We start from the raw sequence: 14,405 nt of genomic DNA, 5'->3' as shown, positions 1-14,405 counted from the left end.
GCATGGTGTAATTTTCCTCTGCAAAGTGCCTTCCCATCATGGATATCTCTTTGATTTATCATCTTGCTGCCTTGACTGTGATCCGTTGAGTCTTCAAGGATCCATAGGGGGCCACGTTCCAGTAGCAAGAGGTTAGCTTAAAAACTCCTCCAGTATCTAGATTAGAAGAGGGAACCCAGGTCTTAGGAGGAATTCCTTTAAGGATGTGAAGTCCCTTACAAGGTTGCTGCCATGGGAATACCATGATGTTTTAGTGTACAGCTGGCTATCTCTTGGAGAGGCAGCTGGCTATCTGTTTTGGATACCCATATGCATTTTGGAACTGGGCTCTTCTAGTGTAAAAGAAAAGCATGTTTGCATTTTCTTTATGGAAATGATTCAGAGGCCATTGAGTAAGTCATCAGTAAAGACACACGGTGTGCTCATAACAGGCCATGTGTTCCTTGGGCATTTGTTAAGGGCTACTGTGCTGTTCCCAAAGGCCTTGGTACAAATTCCCATTTTGTTTGTTTGTTTGTTTTTTCCATTACTCGATTTAAGTAGAGTATAAGAGAAGGGAGAGTGAGGCCTGAAAATCTGGAATAGAAGGAATGAATTCAAAAGGAATCTGAATTGTAAGGTAGCAACAATGTGCAACTCATTTCAGGTAATCCCACAGCTTTCCTGTAGCAGGCTTTTCCTCTCCAGCTACCCACTCTTCTTTCCTTCAGTCTTCTTTCTCCATGACAAACCAATGCCACAATTTCAAAGTGATTCAACTGACTCCCAATTCTTCCTCTTTCACAATAGCAGGGAGTAGAGGAAACTAACAAATGGGCTATTTTTGAACCAGAAGCTGACCCAACTGTCAGACTTAATAGCAGCCAAGTGATGTTTGTAGGCTAGGCCATGCATGAAAGATGACTTTATAATTGCCTTCCAGATCCCAAGGATAAGAGCATATATTGAAATCAGCATAACCCTCTTCAGTTTTTCAGACTCCAACCTCTAGAGGTCCAGGAGATGTGTTGGCAGCACTAGCATTTGGCCTTGATGTGAGGATCATCTCCCTCTTCAGTTGAATGTGTTCTGGGCATTTTGTTTACCCCTCATTTCCTGTTTGTGCCCTCTAACATATCAAACGGCACTTATTAATACACTGTGACCTCTTTCCAGAGGGGCTCATTATTGCCTTTACTGCATATAAAATCCTTTTGTGTTTAAGCTTCTTGGCACTTTCCTTTTTTTTTTTTAATCCCATCTGTCAGCGGGCTTTTGCACCCTGTGCATCAGCATATGAACACTTCACTGTTCCTCTGAATGCAGCTCCTGTTTCTGAAGTCCTTTCACTGGGGAAGGCTGCTGGAACAATTTTTACAGGATAAGTAGGAGAAATGGAAGAAAAAACAAAAAAAAATGTCCTTGCGTTCAGCTCAGGACAGTTTGGTTTATAGCCTGGTGGGCTCCTGCTGACCTGGTGCTTTCCCTTGAACCATAGTTTCATGCTCTTATCTTGAGAGCATCCACTTTCTTTGGTCTAAAGCAAAGGTAAATTGTAGGAACCTGTTTTTTTATGGGAAGATGGAATGTCCTAAATAAGATGGTAGTGCTATCTCACACTTTCTGCTTCTGTTAGATATGTGGCTATCTGGGGGTGTTTCTAATTCTGGGGCAAAGGATACTGAAAAAAATGTCCTTAACTTTTCTTGATAAATATCAACCCATTGCACTCTTTTTCAATTAAGTTAATTGCATGTTCTCAATCAGAAAATTTCTAAAGCACAGAGCAGAATAGAGTTGGCATTGATGCCAGTCAGAAGGCAGGATGGGAGGATGTGTGTGACCTTGACCTGATGACAGGTGTGCATGTCACCAGGTAGTGCACTGTGTCATTCCTAAGTTTAGTGTTAGGAACAGTGGAACAAAGACTCAGAGGTCTTATGCCTTTCAGACTACCAGCTTAATTTTTGATCTGTTCCATGACATTGGGACTGAGATCCAGCAGTTCAGCATCAGTGGAATGTGGTAGCAGGTTATAGGAGTCTCATTATGTAATCCATGAGCCTCTGCATCAGAATTGCCCATAATGTTTCAGAGAACTGCAATATCTAAGACCCACCCTAGAAGTGTTGATTCAAAATATTAGGCCTGTGTGTTTTAATATATACTTCCATTTATTTCAATATACACCAAAGTTTGAATATTATTTTTATAGCAGGCCAAATGGTAACTGTAAGTGGGATCAAAAAATAAAGCATTTCCAAGGTTAAAACATTAACATTGATTAGAATATTGTCTTATTTATACCAGGAGGAACATCCTTCCTTACCTATGAAAGTATTTTATGTGGAAGAAAATAATAAGAATGTTTCACCTGGGGAGACTTCTCCAGCTTAGTTTGAATAGACCAATTGGCCATATTCTCAGTTTCATGTTTATTTAATTTCTTCACAGTTCTTCTCATTTAGTACTGTCAATACAACAAATAATAAAAGAAGAGTAAAAATATTCATCTCTTCTTTATCATCCTGAGGGCTGGGTGAATTGGAGATACACTGAATATCAACCATCAAATCTTTGTTTGATTACTACCATTAAGCATTTTTCTAAACGTTAATCTGGAAAGCTCCAGGGATGATCTTATGATGCCTCACGGTAACCTTTTGTAGAACAAATTCTCACTCTAGAATTCACATTGTTGCTGAAGAATATGTCCATGTGACCTTTGGAGAAGATTGATTTTTTTCTTCCCATTTAGATGAAGTACCAGCATGAAAAATGATTCAGTAAAGATTACAGAAGAACAATTGGATAAAGTAACTAGAGAGTTCAATAAATGCAGGCTTTTCTGTATATGGTTCTGAATCCAAAATCAAAGGTCAAAGTCTGGACAAAAGAGACCATAGCTTTTATACCAGGCACATTATTCTGCCACCAAGACTGTCAACCTCAGCAACTTAGAGAGACCTCACTTCAAAATCACAAAAAAATTTTAAAAAAATAAATATTTATGGATATAGTTCTTTGAAACTTGAATTCCAGGGAATTCCATTATTTAAGTTGCCCCTTTCAGAAATTTCCAGTAATTCACAATGGAATTATGTAGGCAGTAATTTGAATGGAGTAAATAGGTAATCTACAAAATTTTATTCACAGTATTTTTTTAAATCACTGTTGATTTGCTGTGCCCAGATCTGCATGGAGGTAAAATATCCAAACTATCACATTTTTATTTTAAAATTCCATGCTTATTACTCACAGAAAAATTAAGTATCAGTTTTGTTAGGGAACTTCCCCCAAATCCATCATTTCCAGGAACATGCACTACTCTGATAAACAGAAGAAACTCTCTGCTGTGGTTTAATGAAAGTTGTTTTTGACCTCAAAATTCTGAGTCTACATTTAAGAGTCAGCATAGTTCCACTGCCCAGGCTTCTAAATAAATTCTGGTCAGTTGCCTGTTTGGATTAACCTATCCTGTGACTGGGTAGAGAGGCTTCTGGCATGGGAGAAGGTAAAGAGGAAGTTGCTGGCTTGTCTCAGGCGCTTACTTGTCTTTGCTCTTCATTGAGCTTCCTACTTTTTCATACTGGTGGCAGCAATCAGGCCATTGGAGTCTATCTGTGGGAGTGGGGGCAATCACACTCCCCACTGCTCTCCCCCTCTTTCTGGATTAGGAAACACTTCTGCACACATATCAGAGAGAACTTCCCTGCTCCAAAGTGAAATCCAGAGTCATCTCTGAAAAGCTCAGATTCACAATGCTCTTCCCCAAATTTCATCAAGCTTTGATGGCCATTTTGTTCTTCAGAAGTCTTTCTTTCTATTCATCAGTCATGTTGACAAAAGATTGTGTACATTTTTAACCACCAAAAAAGTAGAAGCCATAATGACCAAAATGTAAGAGTAATATCAAGTGAATGATGTAGAATGTCAATCCAATGAAATCTGGCCTAAGGACGCCTCTCTATGAATCCATACGTAACGAACTGCACTCTAACTTGGTATGTACCCATGCTGAAACCTAATTTAGGAATTTACTTTCTAGCTGAGTGTCAGTCAGTCATAGCAGACAAGTTTCAGCATCACAGGTGACCAACTGTTGGAACCACATTCAAATAAGACAAATATGACCAACCCATTTGTACCTTATTTCCATTTTCTGTATGTCATTTCTTCTTCACTGGCTATAAATATAACATGCATATGAGATGGGATGAAGCATTAGGAACCATTTTTGGTCCAGACTACTGCAGGATTCTAGGAGAATAAAAGCCAAGAAACATATGTAAGCCAAGTAAGATGAAGAAGTGAGAAGAGATTTCAAGTCACCTACCAGAGGAAGACTTAAGAATCAGTGTGAAATTTACTATTTTCTTTCTTTCCATTAGCCATGGTCACCATCAATAATCCTTCTGAAAAGAGGCTCGTTTTTTTTTTCTTTTTTTAACACAACCTGATTCCCAACATAAGGATAGTGCTAAACTCAACTCCCAGCTGATGCATGATAGAAATGTAGCATGAGCAATAGATTAAACCTTTGATGATTTGGGCCACTGAGTTTTCTGTTTTTGTGACTGCAGCGTAACCTAGCTTGTGCCGAACTTTACAGATGGAGCCCATAATTAGCATCTTAAAGACCTTTTTTTTTTTTTTTAAAATTCAAACATGTCCCAAATAACAGGGCTTCCTAGGAGACAAGTAGAGAAGTGGGACTGGGAAGACACCTGATGAGTCAGAATCCTTGAATCAGAGGGGAAAAATCCTTTGTCCTGCCATTCTTTTCATATCTCTTGAGCACAGATGAATCATGATTCAGCGATCCACTATGTGAGTAGGGTCACAGAGAATGACTAAACCATTGCATTTCATATCAGATATCCAACAGTCTGTCTTCACAAAGGTGAGCGCACATTCCAGCCTACCTATAAATATGACACTGACTACGATGACTGGAACACCAGTGAGAAGTGTCCTGCTCCTACCTGGTGTGACTGGGTCCTCTTGAAAGGGAAGAATATCATTCAGCTGAGTTACCAGAGCCACATGGCCCTGAAAACCAGTGACCACAAGCCTGTCAGCTCCATGTTTGGGGTGAAAAAAAACTCAGGGCTTTGAGGACTTAGTGGCATTTCCTGGTAAACCACAGTCATTTATTCTAACACCATCTAGGTTCTTAGTACTGTCCATAATAAGGACTACAACTAATTTGCAGTAAAGGCAGGTGTTGGGATGAGGATCATAAATGAAGAACTGCACCAGAAGACTCTGGAGGAAATTGTTTGCTCCCTGGATAAGATGGAGAATGCCAACATTCCATCTGTGTCTCTGTCCAAGCGAGAGTTCTGTTTTCAGAATGTGAAGTCCATGCAATTGCAAATAGAATCCTTTAAGATTCATAATGGACAAGTACCCTGTCAGTTTGAATTCATCAACAAACCTGGTGAGGAATCTTTCTGTAAGCAGTGACTGAATGCCAACCCCAGCAGAGGATTCCTCCTTCAGATTCTGATATTGAGATTGAATTGGAGCTCTTTGTAAATAAGACAACAGCTACAAAACTCAACTCTGGTGAAGATAAAATTGAGGACATTCTGGTTTTGCACTTGGACAGGGGAAAAGATTACTTTTTGTCTGTGTCTGGGAACTACCTGCCCAGCTGTTTCGGGTCCCCCATTCATACACTGTGCTACATGAGGGAACCAATCTTGGACTTACCATTTGAAACTGTTAGTGAGTTGACTCTGATGCCATTGCAGACTGAAGATGATGGGAGCCAGTTAGAGAGACCCATGGAAATCCCCAAAGAGCTCTTGATGATGGTGGATTACCTGTACTGAAATTCTATCCAGCAGGAAGGTCTGTTTCAGCAGCCAGGACTGAGATCAGAATTTGAACATATCAGGGAATGTATGGATACTGTAATGATTGATAACCTCTCTGCTAGCAATCATTCCGTAGCTGAAGACTTGCTGCTTTTCCTGGAGAGTTTGCCAGAGCCTGTTGTCTGTTATAGTGCCTACCATAACTGCTTGGACTGTTCTGGCAATTACACAGCAAGCAAACAAGTCATTTCTACTCTTCCCACATTCCACAACAATGTCTTCAACTACTTGATGGCGTTTTTGCAAGAATTACTGAAAAATTCAGCAAAAAATCATTTGGATGAGAATATTCTAGCTAGCATATTTGGCAGCTTACTGCTTCAAAACCCAGCTTATCACCAAAAGCCTGAAATGGAAGAGAAGAAGAAGGTTCAAGAGTTTATTCACCAGTTCCTCTGCAACCCACTCTGAGCCTTTCGTTCTCCTTCCTTGTTTCAATCAGGGCAGCCAATTTACAGGTCCACCTGTTGCAGCTCAGGGGCTCCCTTCAATGCACATGAGGTCATCTGGAAGCAAGAATGGCAGCTCCTGAGCCTAGACCTCCCCTCACCTGTGTCATCATTGATCAGCACACTCAGTGTTGAGTTATGAAGACATGAGAGAAATCCACAATAATAAAACTGACGTTCAATGTTCAATTTAAGTTATTTAACACAGATAGATCTCTATTTTTTTTAACTTAAAAAAATTTTGTACTTGTGCTTACTCAGCTTGCCTCCAGGGCATAGTCAATTCCTTCCCTGTAGCCTAGACTGAGCTCCTCATGATCAGATATTTGAACAAACTTTGAAGTCCAGAAAGGACAATGAAATGGACATTAAGTATGTAGCTGGATGCTTCTGGATAAACAAGCTTTAGCCTCCTGAGATCATTCTATTGCCCAGTCTGAGGACATGTGTATATACATATGCAACTTCTATTCCCTTCCTACTCAGATCTGGCTCAACAATTCAAAGGCTGGCCACTCAGCTTCTGAGGGCAATACAGTGACTTAAAAGTGCAAACACTGAAGAACTGGATGTTCTGGTGAAACAAGTGGAATGTCCTAGGCCAGCAAGCCCTCCAAACTGTATATGATGCATCATTCCTCTCATATTTGTGATATATTTTAATAATAAACATTTTTAACAGTGAAAAAAAAAACTCAGGGCTTTGAGGTCTTAGTGGCATTTCCTGGTAAACCACAGTCATTTATTCTAACACCATCTAGGTTCTTAGTACTGTCCATAATAAGGACTACGACTAATTTGCAGTAAAGGCAGGTGTTTAGTAATAGATATAGATGCTTTCAGATATAATTACAGCCATGGTTTGTCCTTTCTGGGTCTTCTATTCTGATTTGTTATTTTTTACAATCTCAAGTCTACTGAAGTTCAGTGACCAGATAATAGCTACACAGCAAGTAAGTGGCAGAATCTGTCCTGAAATCCTAGAAAGTTTGGGGACTGGGGAGACAAGAGACTATAGAAGGTAAAGCCATGTATTCATAAGTGACTTTTCACTCAGACTTCACTAGCTATAGCCTAAAAGAGTCAGGCTTCAATTTCTAGAATAGACCCACATTCATCATGAAACACAGGCCTGCTGCTCTTATCTCAGTCACTGCTGGTTATCACTTTGGAGAAAAACCATGCCTGAATGGAAAGCAAGAGGAGGCCAGGAAACTCCCAACAGATTAATATGTTATATATGTAATACTATGTAACATATATGTATATGTGTGCACACACATGCACGTATATATATTTATACATGAAGGGGAACCAGGTTTGTCAGGGAGGCAGCCCTTCCCAGTGCAAGTGCTGCCATTTGGGCCTGTGCCACAGCCACTGCCCAAAGGCTGAATATGACTCAGGGCACAGTGGCCCATGGGTGGAGCTCTCTTGGAGCCAGGGGTGCACACCACGGGACAAGTCTATGCCATCCTTTATCCAGTGCTCTTTGTTAGTTTGTCTCTATTGGCCTTGGACATCTAGGCAGCCTGGTCACCAGGAAATCCCCTTTTCTCTTTCCAATTCATCCTTTTTTCCAGGACTTCCTCATGGACAATGATTCCAAATCTTATTCATCCCAAACTTTTGGAGGTCATTTCACCATATTCGTATCACTTGGACATGACCAAAGTTTTCATGAATTCAGTTTTCCACATCTTCTGTGCAGGGGAATACTGGGTATAGACAAGTGTATACATGCAAGTGACTATCAACTTGGTCTTCATGGATAATCCAATTATAAATGCTGGACCTTATTCCCAATTCTTGGTGACACATTTACATAATCAAATACTATGGATTCATTATAAATTGTCATTTTAATTAGGTTTTCCAAACACTGATCTAGCTCATAAGATTCCCAGAGGTGGATTTTTTTTTAATTGTCAGACAGTATAACATGGCTTCTTAATTTTGAGCATGGTTATATTAATAGAGGTTGTCAAATTAGTTCATGAATTGTGTGGTTTTTTAAGCAGTGAAAGAATATAAAATATGGGATGTCTAAATAATGGAAAATTGTGTAGCTGTAAAAATGATTTTAGTAACATTGGAAAACACTTATGATACATTATATTAAAATCAAAATAGAATACATAGTTGTGTAAGGAAACTTAAAAGGAAATACCCATAATGCTGAACATTTTCTGATGGCTTATTAGTGACAGTTTTTCTTTATGTGTATGTTTTTTATTTTCAAATATCCACCATGAAATGAATGACTTGTATGAACATAAAAAATCAAAATATTAAAAGAAATCACAACCTTCTTTGTGATGTTTTTAAAGGCAATAACCATAAAATTGCAGCCTTCTGGACAGTCTTTAGGAGACCAAGTTTGTCATACTAGAAGTTTCCCCAGGGGTGGTAAGCTAGTCAAAGCAGCTAATTCCATCACCAGCTGGCAATTTTGTCATTAAGAATGAGGAAGTTCACCTTAAACCTCTCCAGTTCCCACCATGGACCATCTTCACTGTCTCGGGGTCTGAGACACCTGAAGCTCCTGCAAAGGCATCACAGGCCATGTCTGAAGCCTCTGGCAAGCCCTCTACCTGGACCTTGCTCTGTTCTCTCACAGCTTGCAGTTTTTTAATTACCAGCCAACCACAAAGCTGAGTCCTAGCCGTGCAACTTTTTTTTTTTTTTTTTTTTTTTTGCGGTGCTGGGGATCGAACCCTGGGCCTTGTGCTTGCAAGGCAAGCACTCTACTGACTGAGCTATCTCCACAGCCCAGCAGTGCAACTTTGATGGCATCAGAGAACAGGCCTGGCTGGCCGAGGGTTGGTTCAGAATTACTTCTGGGTGACCAGAAGGGCAGCTGTATTGACACTCTGCTAGGTGTAGGGCTCTGATCTCAGTGCGCCAGAATCATTGCTTCCCATTTTCCCCAGATTCAGTGGTATTTACACTAATTAATTCCTGCAAATAAAAATGAAGTCCCTCCCTGAGGTCCAAAGCAGGGGTTGTTCACAAATCATGAAGGAAAATAATGACCTGGAGTGACACGGAGTTTGATTATATCATTCCTATAAGAGAAGGAAGAACCACCCCCTGGAACTTCTGCATGCTGGACACCGGGCTGAGGCCTTTTGAGAGCAGCTCATAAGCACCCCATCTGGGGACTGAGTGCATTTCACCCTGTAAGGTATTGAAGGAAAATATGCCTCTAATAAGCAGTTGTTTGGTTTGGTGATGGGTCCCTAATGAGAAATACAGAGGGCCCTGATGTTAATCATTGCTGAGCAGTTTGATGTGGTACAAAACCATGGACTTTGGAGTCAGAGGTGTGGCTCTAACTCCTGGCTCTGAATTTGGGAATTTTGTTATCCTAAGGCGGGGCTTCTGCAGCAACATGGGAAGTGTGTTTGAATGTTGAGCAGCCCGAAAACCTGACCCAGAGCCTCATGCAAGATAGCTAGCAAAGTGACTGACCAGTAGGAGGTGGCCCTTGCCCTTTTATTTCCATAACTGGACATTGAATGCAAGTGAGAAAAAATTTCAGGAAAGAATCATCACTGTGCTTAGTGAAATGAATGAGGTCAACCAGGACTAATTAACTCAAAGCTGCCTTTGGTCTTGTCAACACAGAGAGGAGCTCACTGGCTGCTTGCTAACTCACCATCTTAGAAGCCAGCAATCTCTTTATCCTGAGTATTTCAGAAGTCTCAGTTCTGTCTCACAGAACTGTTGCTAAGGGGGTTATAGTGTGTGGATGCTCACATTCCATGTCTCTCAGACGCCTCCAAAATCTCTATCTTACTGTTTTTTTTTATTGTTGTTAGCAATCAAAACTCTTTCCAAATAAGTAAAAACAAAAGATATATTCCCTAATGCAGAGAAAAAACACTATTTTAACAGTGAGTCCTTAGAGCAGGATTGTGCTGCAGATGGCAGCACACACAGTTCTGCTGCTGGGGACATCACACGGCCTCCAGTCATCTTCCTAGAGTTAAGCTGACTCTTGGAGATAAAACTGCTTTGTGGGAATCTACAGGTAGCAACTTAAGCATCCAACATCAATGGCAAGATAAAACATATCACCAAATAAAACACAGGTTCTTGTTCCTTCATCCAAGTTCCTTAGGACCAGGAATTCAGATTACTGTGGATGAAATAATAAGGCACACATTCTATATACTGTGAAATGTCCCCAGCTAGGTTTGGAGCCACCCTAATGATCAAACACACTAGTATTGCAGTAAATCATGTGGAGAGCCTCACTCAGTGGGATGAAGGAAGAATATACAAAGCCACCTCACACAGTTCAGACTTTGCTCCATGTTAGTTACCAAGGTCTTGCAGCATTTCAAAGCTTTTGCCTTTAACATAATGGCAGAGGAATGGACAGCCTTATTTTAGTAGTAACTTTACAACACTGTAATTCTGAAGAAAATTTAATAATGCAGGGCAATGGCTCATAAAATAAGACAGTATTATTTAGTGGGTGACTGAAAACAATATGAAATTTTAAAGTTTCTAAACTTTTAAAACCTTTCATGTTGAGATAGAAAAATGATGTATCTGAAGTCAAGTTGTGGTTGTTTCTGAGTTTTAGGATTATTGGTGATTTTCATTTTCTTCTTTGTGCTTTTGAAAGTTTTCTAAAATTTCCACCGGGATTAGAAATAAATTTAACAACAAACAAAGTTAATTTACTTTATACCTTCTCAGCTGTTTAAAAGTGGGCACTTTGGGGGTACTTGTTTGGGATGTAGAGAAGGGCTGTCTACTCTCCAAAGGATTCTAGTCAGGGTAGAGTGTGGCTCAGTGGAAAGGGCCTGGAAACAAGGTTTTAGTGACCTTGTCTCTAAATCTCAGCATCTCGGGTCTTATCGGTTCTGTCCATACTAAAGAAGACATACTGGAAACCAAACCCCAGTGTGGAGCAGGGCACATGCAGGTCTGTCTCCTCATCTCTTAGAGCACTGAGATATTCCAAGGAACAAGACTTTATGCATTCAATGGATGGTTAGGGAAGCTGTGTGTTTTATTGCCCAGAAAGTCAATGCAAAATAGTCTGCTAATTTCAGAACCAATTTAGAATAATGACATCTAGGCCCCTTCTTAATTCTTGTGGAGTTTCCCCATCATTTTCTACATAAGAACAAAATGATTTGTCAAACATACAGCTCACACTGAGGGCAGAATCTAGATCTTCATTATTTTAAGTGTGGCACATTGCTCAGTGCCTGAGTTGATGTATATGTTATAATAAATGCTGTAGACAGACCTGATGCAATTATACACAAGAATGTGTGCAGATTCTTCTCATTGTATGTATATGTACCTCTGTATGTAAAGTGTGTGTGTATATATGTCTGTGTAAATATATAGGTATGCTCACAGATATGCACACATGTGTGTAGATGTATATAGAATCTGTTTCTGTTTCATGCATTTGTATTCATTAATTCACTATTAAAGAGCCTAACTGGAGATATTGAGATGGTTTAAGTGTGGCTAAACCCTCATCACCAGGGTGATTGTGTTGAGGGAGGCATCCTGGGGAGGTAATGAGGGGCAGAGCCCTCAACAAGAGCTCTTGTGTCCTTATGGAAACCACCCTAGGAGTTCTCTCATACTTCCTCCCACGTAAGGACACAGAAGGTGCCATCTGTGAGCTAGGGAGTGGACCCTTGCCAGACTATCTTCTTGGAATTTCCAAGGTTCCAGAACTACAGAAAATACATTTCTGTTGTCTATGAGTTACCTGGTCTAAGGTATTTTGCTATAGCAACCCAGGCAGACTAAGACAGATAACAAGGAATTAGTCATGGTCACAAAATACCTTCAGGATTCCAGTGATAGAATTGTAGGAAATTCCAGGCACAGAATTGCAGGACATCATTCCTCAAACCTGGCTGGTCACAGACCCAGCTAAATAAGATGATGATGTACAGGTGTTCTGACTTCTTTGACCCGGGAAAGGACACTGAGATGGTTCTCTGTCCAGAGCTTCCCTGGTGATGCTAATGTTCTGCTGGACTTAGAATCTGCAGCCTTGTATCAATAGTGATGATTGTCACTGAGTAAGGAGGTGCTGCCCCAAAGGCACATCCCCTGCCTATGGGATAGGGAGCACACATTTCCAAATGGCACTCACACCACGTCTGACATGTGGCACCTCCTCTCACACCCTGGATACTGCTGCAGATGTTCATCCAGCATGTGGGGAGGGAAATGCTTCTAGGATCCACTGCTCTAGTTCAGCACTGGTCAGGTTTTGTTGCATCTGGGATCCAGCTGGGTGCTGATGAAAACAGAATCTGATTCAGTATCTGGGCTGGACTCTGCATTTCTTTTTCTTATATTATTCTTTTTAAAAATTTTTACAGACTGCATTTTGATCCATTGTCCACAAATGGGGTACAACTTTTCATTTCTATGGTTGTGCATGATGTAGATTCATACCATTCATGTAATCATTCATGTACATAGGTTAATGATGTCTGTCTCATTCTATCATCTTTCATACCCCTGCTGCTTCTCCCTCTCATTTCCCTCTACATAATCCAAAGTTAAAATACAAAGAACTCAATCAACAAATGGGTCAAAAACTGGACAATTTACAGAAGAAGATATACAGGCAATTAATAAATTAATGAAAAAGTGTTCAACATCTCTATTAATTAGAGAAATGCAAATTAAAACAACTCTAAGATTTCATTTTATTCCATTCAATTAGAATTGCTATTATGAAGAACACAAACAATAATAGATGTTGGTGTGAATGTGGGGGAAAAGGTACACTTTTACATTGCTGGTGGAGGTGCAAATTGGTTCAGCCACTCTGGAAAGCAGTGTGGAGATTCCTCAGAAAACTTGGAATGGACCCACCTTTTGACCCAGTCATCCCACTTCTCAGTTTATACCCAAAGGACTTAAAATTAGCATACTACAATAATGCAGTAACATCAATGTTTAAAGCAGCTCAATTCACAATAGCTAGATTGTGGACTCTGCATTTCTTTTTTTTTGGGGGGGGGGCAGTGCTGGGGATTGAACCCAGAGCCTTGGGCTTGCGAGGCAAGCACTCTACCATCTGAACTATCTCCCCAGCCCCTCTGTGTTTCTTAAGAAGCCCTCCAGGTGATGCTGCTTTGACAAAATTCTGCATTGCTAAGCATGCTGGGCAGGAGATCATGGCAGTTGAGGATAACAACTTACTTTTCATTTATGTGGTACTGGTGTGTCTTTCTCTTTAATGTGTGTGTATATTGAATAGCTTTTTCATTTTAATCTTTGTTTCATTTCAGGATGGGTTAGTGTTATGGTTTAGATATAGTACCCCCTAAAACTCACATGTGAGACAAGGTAAGAAGGTTTGGAGGAGAAACGATTGGGTTCTAGCCTTAACCTAATCAGCAGATTGATCTCTGATGGGATTAATTGAATGGTACCTGAAAGCAGGTGGGGTGTGACTGGAGGGGATGGGGCATTAGGGGCATGACTTTGTGTTATATATTTTGCAACTAGAGAGTGGAGTCTCACTCTGCTTCCTGATCACCATGTGAGCTGCTTCTCTTGGTCACTTTTTCCCAGGGTGAATTCAGCCTCACTTCCAGCCCCAAGAAATGGAGCCGGCCTTCTAGAGACTAAGGCCTCTGAAACTGTGAGTTCTCAAATAACCTTTTCCTCCTCTATGATTGTTCTTGTCACATCCTTTTTGACACAGAAGCAAAAATGTTGACTAAAACAGCAAGCTATTCCATTTGGCTTGGTGACCTGAGGGTGCATTAAGAAGAAAGTGAAGATGTGCTTGGGTTTGATGGGGTGGGGGAAAGGGATGCTCTGAGCTTTGGGAAGAATAAGTGTTATTCACTGAGGCAGCTTCTAATGTGGAGGTACATTGAGACAGGGAAATATGTAGGCTGCATGTTGGCTCATCCTAAGAGGAGAAAACTGGAGTACATGATGATAATTCGGCTGGCCCTCTAGTCTATGGATTGGAGTTATCTAAAGTTGACACCATGATGCTACCCTTCAGAAAGCTTGAGAAGCAGCCATGGCCAAGAGGACAAGTGTCTGTCATAGACATGAGGGGGACCTC

At 40.5% G+C, this 14,405-nt stretch overlaps 1 pseudogene; it reads left to right on the top strand.

Annotated features, from left to right (window-relative positions):
* Window positions 1-3,483: 3,483 nt before the first annotated feature.
* On the top strand, window positions 3,484-6,275 carry LOC124974321 (type II inositol 1,4,5-trisphosphate 5-phosphatase-like; annotated as a pseudogene).
* The last annotated feature ends 8,130 nt before the right edge of the window (window positions 6,276-14,405 follow it).

This window comes from Sciurus carolinensis, unplaced genomic scaffold, assembly GCF_902686445.1.
Source record: "Sciurus carolinensis unplaced genomic scaffold, mSciCar1.2, whole genome shotgun sequence".
NCBI classification, from domain to species: domain Eukaryota; kingdom Metazoa; phylum Chordata; class Mammalia; order Rodentia; family Sciuridae; genus Sciurus; species Sciurus carolinensis.
The sequence above is the reverse complement of the archived record's forward strand: the minus strand, read 5'-3'. Positions and strand labels throughout refer to the sequence as shown.